Source organism: Lycium ferocissimum, chromosome 1 (genome assembly GCF_029784015.1).
Source record: "Lycium ferocissimum isolate CSIRO_LF1 chromosome 1, AGI_CSIRO_Lferr_CH_V1, whole genome shotgun sequence".
Classification (NCBI taxonomy): domain Eukaryota; kingdom Viridiplantae; phylum Streptophyta; class Magnoliopsida; order Solanales; family Solanaceae; genus Lycium; species Lycium ferocissimum.
The window spans coordinates 23,135,958-23,141,957 of NC_081342.1; positions in this window are offsets into that span (position 1 = coordinate 23,135,958).

Here is a 6,000-nt window from a genome sequence, read left to right on the forward strand (position 1 = left end):
TTCCATAACAGAGTAAGTTTTGGCTTCATCCCCCATTTTGGAGAGGCTTTGACCTCTATCTTTGGAAATCAGATATTGGTATGGCCGTTTCAAGCAATTGCTTCAGGCGAATCATTGTAAAATCTTGAGTTCTTTTGACCAGGACATCTAAAAACACCAATACAAACATATAAGTTATTTTCCTCTTAATAAAAAATTTCCTCTCTCTTAGACGATTTGAGGAAAGAATCTCTGCTCATCTTTGCTTTTTCTGATTGATTCTGCTGAGCGTTTCAAAAGCCTTCTAACATCCTAAATCAAACATTGATTTTGAAACTCAAAAGAAAAATCCCGCCCAAATGTCGACCTATCAGTCCTTGCATCCGTTTCAGGGGGATGGTTGAACAGCCACGATCTCACCCTAAAAAAAAAAAAACAAGAAACAGCTATATATCACTCCAAACCACTATATTTTACCTTTCTGTTTGAGATTCTAGTTACCCTTAAATTGTTTCGGCTTGTCAGTTTCTTTTGAGCGTGGATCCGGGACCTAAAAGCTCTAGTTCGATGCACCCGAAAAAGGTCAGTAATTCTCCTTCTCTTTTTACTTCAGTTCCGTTCTTTGTGTTTAATAATTTTTTTTTAGTTTGTTTTATGTAGATTCCAGAATGTTAATTAAGGTTTAGTTGTCTAATTTCAATAGGAATATGAGTTAGTCGTAGCTTTGTTTCGATTTTATGTGAATGCATATATCTTTTGCGCCTTTATTGAGCTTATTTCTCTTTTCTTCGAACTTGCGAAGTATGAACCATTTACAGCTTTAATGTGATCTTCCAGAGTCTTTTTCCCTTATTATGAGTTTCTGGGAATGTTTTTGCTTAAGAAACTAATGTGTTTAAATTAACTGTTTGCTGTCCTTTGTTTGCTGGAAATGGCTGATCATTTTTATAAAAGTGAAATACTAAACAGTTCAACTTACAACTTATTTTGGCTGTCTCTTCCTTTCTACATTTTTATTTGCTTTCCTTTTATTTTAGTTGTGTTTAAAAGAGTGTTAGAGCTCTAGTTAGTTATCAACAACAATGTGTTAATTTTGAGTTATTATGCTACAATAATTTCTATGTTTGCTCGTTTTAGGTTTTTCCTTGCTTCAGTTAGATTTAGTGCACAAATAGTTGGTTTTCTCGTCATGCTTAAAGCTTGTCCAATTTGTTTTTCCAAATTTGTTAAAGGTGAACATGATGCTCAAGTAGTTTAAGATGCTTATCCAATTGATCTGCTTTAGGAGATTAGTTGATATTTTTCCCGCTATTTCCTTTCCAAATAAGAGCATTACCTTTCTAAAAGTTTATATCCAAACTCTGCTTTCTTAAGACATTATTGAGTTAAAAACCAAACTTTTGATGTGATTATAGTAAAATGAAGTCTCAGGTGTGTCCATTCTGTTCTTAACCCAAATGATTCATTACTCTTTCTTTTAAGAATGAAGTATGCCATGTAGTGAAATATTTTAGAGAAGCATAACCTTTAAGCTTCACTCCTTTGTCTCTTTATTCTTAAGTCTTCAAGTAACAATTTATGTGCTTTGTTTTTGGCTCAAATAGGTTGAAAGTTTAACCGACAAATACTTTGAGTAATGTATAAGCAGGAATAATTTTTGCTTTCAGAATGAATATCTAGTCTTGTTTTGATAATAGCAACTAGGCTTGGGTTAATTTAAACAAGAATGTGCAGTAGGTGTTCCTTAGTTCATTTTGCTGTAGTTGTTTTATGAAGGCTCATCATTTTTGTATAATCACTTTGCGTTGGATATGATTGCCCGTTATTTTTCATGTATTCAAATGAGATAATAGAACCATTTAGATCACCTAGTTAATCTCAGTTTGGTCAGTCCAATTTCAAAATCTTCTTCCTTATCTTGATCTTGGCTTTATCATTTCTTTGCTGATTGAGTTTTAAACTTTTAAATGGCATGTAGTTTAAATTAGTTGTTTTCTTCTCCTCTTTGCTATTTTTGTTTTAGAACCAGTAATACTTTTGACTAAGTAAAACAACTTTGGAGTATAAGTTCTTGGACTAGTTCGTGTGTTAATCTTGAAACAAAATTTTATAAACGGCGTAAAGTTTATTACTTAATTGTCTATGGTTTAGAGAAGCGATGTTTGGACCTGTAATCATTTTGTTCATCTCTGCCTAAGAAAAAAAAATGAATAGGAAGAGCTTATTTTCTAAAAAATAGGAATACTTTTCTTGAGATTCTATTTTTGCATAATCTGTTTTAATCATATATTTCCAGCATGCTTGAGGTATAAAACACTTGCGTAAATTTGGTTCAATATGTTGTAGTTAAGTGATTTTTACTGTATTTTATTTACATTTGTTGTCTATTATAAAATCATGTCGCTGCTCTAATTCTCTCTTTTCTGGTTTCTGCTTTTGCATGACATTCGGAGTTGCAAGGAGTCTCAACTGAGACTTGATATCACCCCGTTAAATTAAGGAAACTTGCATTTCGTCCCATCAAGCACATCTCACCCTTCCGCTATACATTTGAACAGAAGGAAAGAGGGGCGAGATAAAAACTCAATATCTTGTGTTGATTATTCATCTTCCTCGCTCTCTCGTGAAATGAGAGCGAGGGAGTTACTTCTATTTTCTTAACTCTCTCCTCTTTGTCTCTTTGCAATCTTGCTGTTTATTAGTAATTTGCTGAATTTTTATTTTGATTCCGTTAGAAGAATTAGGCCTAGAATGGTATCAATTTAGAAAGGGTAGTTGATAAAAAGGAAACGAGCAGTTAACCCCCCCCCCCCCCCCCCCCCTTCCCCCTTCTATTTGGTAGCATTTATAATACCCATAATGTTTTCCAAGGATTAATAAACCATATTTTGTTTATACAACAACCGTTTGTTTCCTTGTTGGTCTTGTGAAAAAGAAAACGTGACTTAATCTTTTTTTTTTTTTTGTTGCAAACTGATTTTTCAGAATCTGGGCAATTTCCTTTTAGTAAATAAAAATTGATTTTCATTAAGTATAAAAATTTAGCAAGTGTTGGCTGAAGTTTCTTTGCAAATAACTATCAAGTTCTAATATAAAGATGTAATTTTGGTTTATCAAGATCAAACTTGGAAGAACTAATCAAAAGTAGTACTTTTTGGCATCACTAGATCATTTTTAAAGCTCATATTTCCTTTTTTAACGTTCTTGAATCAAATTTCATATCCTGGCAACTTCTTTTTTCTAAAATTAATCACTTCTGGTTCAAATCCTTAACTTCATATAAGACATGGCGATTGTCGAGTTCCTTTTAAACAAAATGAGGCGAAAGATTGAAATTAAAAAAAAAAAGATTTTTGGTTGTCATTTGCTAAAAATTTGTTATAGTCTTTCTCTTAAACTTGGATTGATATCTTACTTACTTAATCATCTAAATACTTAAACAAAAATACTTTTTCTTATATGACCTATAAACTATTAAAATACTATTTTTGTCATAATTTCTTATATTAACCTAAGTTTGGTCGGTAATCGTATTTAAAGGATTCTAATGGATGCCTAAGACCTTCCCATTAGGATATTTAGAACCCTTACCTAGAATTTATTAGGTTAGTAAGACCTTTAATATTGGAGTTTATTTTAGGTATTTATTTAGTTAAAATAGGTGTCCTAATTCACCGTTAAAATAATTAGGTGGCGACTCCTTAAGTTAAATAATTAGGAATCACCAATATGTTGTACTCCGCTTTGACCAGGTTGAAATGGGCTAATAATTAGGTGCCGACTCCTTAAGTTAAATAATTAGAAATCACCAATATGTTGTACTCCGCTTTGACCCGGTTGAAATGGGCTATAACAGGCGCCATTGCTGGAAATCGAACCCGGGTCATCCAATCCGATTGTATTCCATTTCAGTGAAACTAAGGAGGGAAACTTTTTGATTTTCTGAACTTCCGAAAATAATCTACAACAAGACCATATTTTTTACCTCAACAAGACCTAAAGGTAGGGCTATACACAAACCAGGTAAAAGAACCTACAGCCATGGAAAATTTCTGGCTTTTCCGATTCTATAGTATATTTCTATTTCTCAAACTAAACATCTTCGTCATCGCAAAAAGCACTAGATATTATGGGTTGAAGCATGAGAAAATAGGAAAAACGCTGGTCCAAAGTTTAAATGGCCAATCATCCACACCCAACTATGGTATTATCGATATTCAAAACCTTTAAGCATTTGGTAATATAATCTACAATAACTTTCACACTAATTTATACATATTACTGATATTTCAAAGTTCAATTAAGTTTTTTATTTGATATAAAGTTCTACTACTTTAATATTTATTGTGATGAACTTGTGGTTCTTTGTCGGCTTTATATATTCAGATTTATATATAAGTAACAATTTTACATTTGTGATAGTAAGTGCAGATCCTATCTCCGAGGAACCATTTTTCACAATCGAAGCACACCATGGTGGATCATTTGTGGTAGTTCGATAAGAGGCTACATAGGTGGACAAGTCGAATAATTTTGACTCTGTAAATAAGACAATAATAAATCTATACAATTTTAAGAATATGGCCAAAGCGATGTGATTATGACAAGTAAGTTGTGGTGTTTTGGCACCATTATGGTTTAACTCTTTATAAGGTTAGTTGGGAGTAATTTTTTTTTTTTTATGGAAACTAACGTGTATTATTTATCAAGTAAATCTGTAGAGTACAAAACTCTTCGACAGGTTGAACATCAAGTCTCAAACCAGTCGCAAACAAAATTAAACATCAAAACTAGCCTATCTATACATTGCTATTAGCTCAAGGATAGAAATTCATAAAGTCTAATTTCTTAGCTATCTTTTTCTTCATTGAGCCCCTAACAAACACTTATTGAATAATCTGTCGCACCATAGCTCTTTCCTCTATTTGTCTTTCTCGAAATACACGAGAATTACTTTCTAACCATACACGATAAATAGCCCCAGCTAAGCACATCAGGTAGATTTCAGCCTTCACACTTCTCCCAGTTGCATATGTAGCAGCCCATTGTTTCTCCTTCTGCCAATTCTTTGCAGTTCTATGAATGCTCTGCAACTGTAATAGTTTACTCCAGACACCAAATGAGTAGGAGCATGCAAAGAATAAGTGATCATGGCACTCATTAATCTGGTAACACAAGGGACAACCAGCTGAATCAATTGCTCCCCACTTCATTAGTCTATCTCTGGTCAGTAACCTTTCCGTTAGAGCAAGTTGTAAGATGAAGATCCATTTTGGACATTCAAGATAATTACGTGTAAGTCATCTCCAATTCACTTTAGGATAATTACCCCTCATCAGGACATACACTTTCTTAAAAGAAGAATTCCTAGCTTTGTGCAAACATTGGAATCTTTTTCATCATCCAAGAAGTCTGCTTACAGGTAGCTTCCCACGCAGGCCCCTGTTTTATATAGTAAGTATGCATCCAGAGGACCAAGTGTTTGCATAGTGCAACTTTATTCCATCTGCGAATATCAAGCAGGTTCAGCCCCCCTGTAGCTATGGGATAGCACAACTTCTCCCAAGCAACTAGTGCCTTCTTGGATAGACTGATACTACCAGTCCATAGGTATTTCCTGCATACAGATTCAATCTTGGATTAGCTTCTTTGGAAATAAGAAAATTTGGAACCAACAGATTTGAATTGCAAAAAAGCACACTTCTAATGAATTATATTCTGCCCGAGTATGAGAGGAATTTGCCAGTCCATGAGGCAATTCTTCCCATCATTTTATCAAGAAGTGGTTGGCACTGGTTTGCTGAGGTCGATGGATGTTCGCTGAAGGGTACGATGTATGGTGCATAATGACTATCAGCTATTACTTTGGACGGAACTAATATTTTTCCAATAGCTTATGCACTAATTAAGAAAGAAAATAAGGAAACATGACAATGGTTCTTAACATATTTGATGAGTGATCTTGAGAAGAGCAATACTTCTGGACTTTTATGTTAGATAAGCCAAAGGAAATCCTTGAAG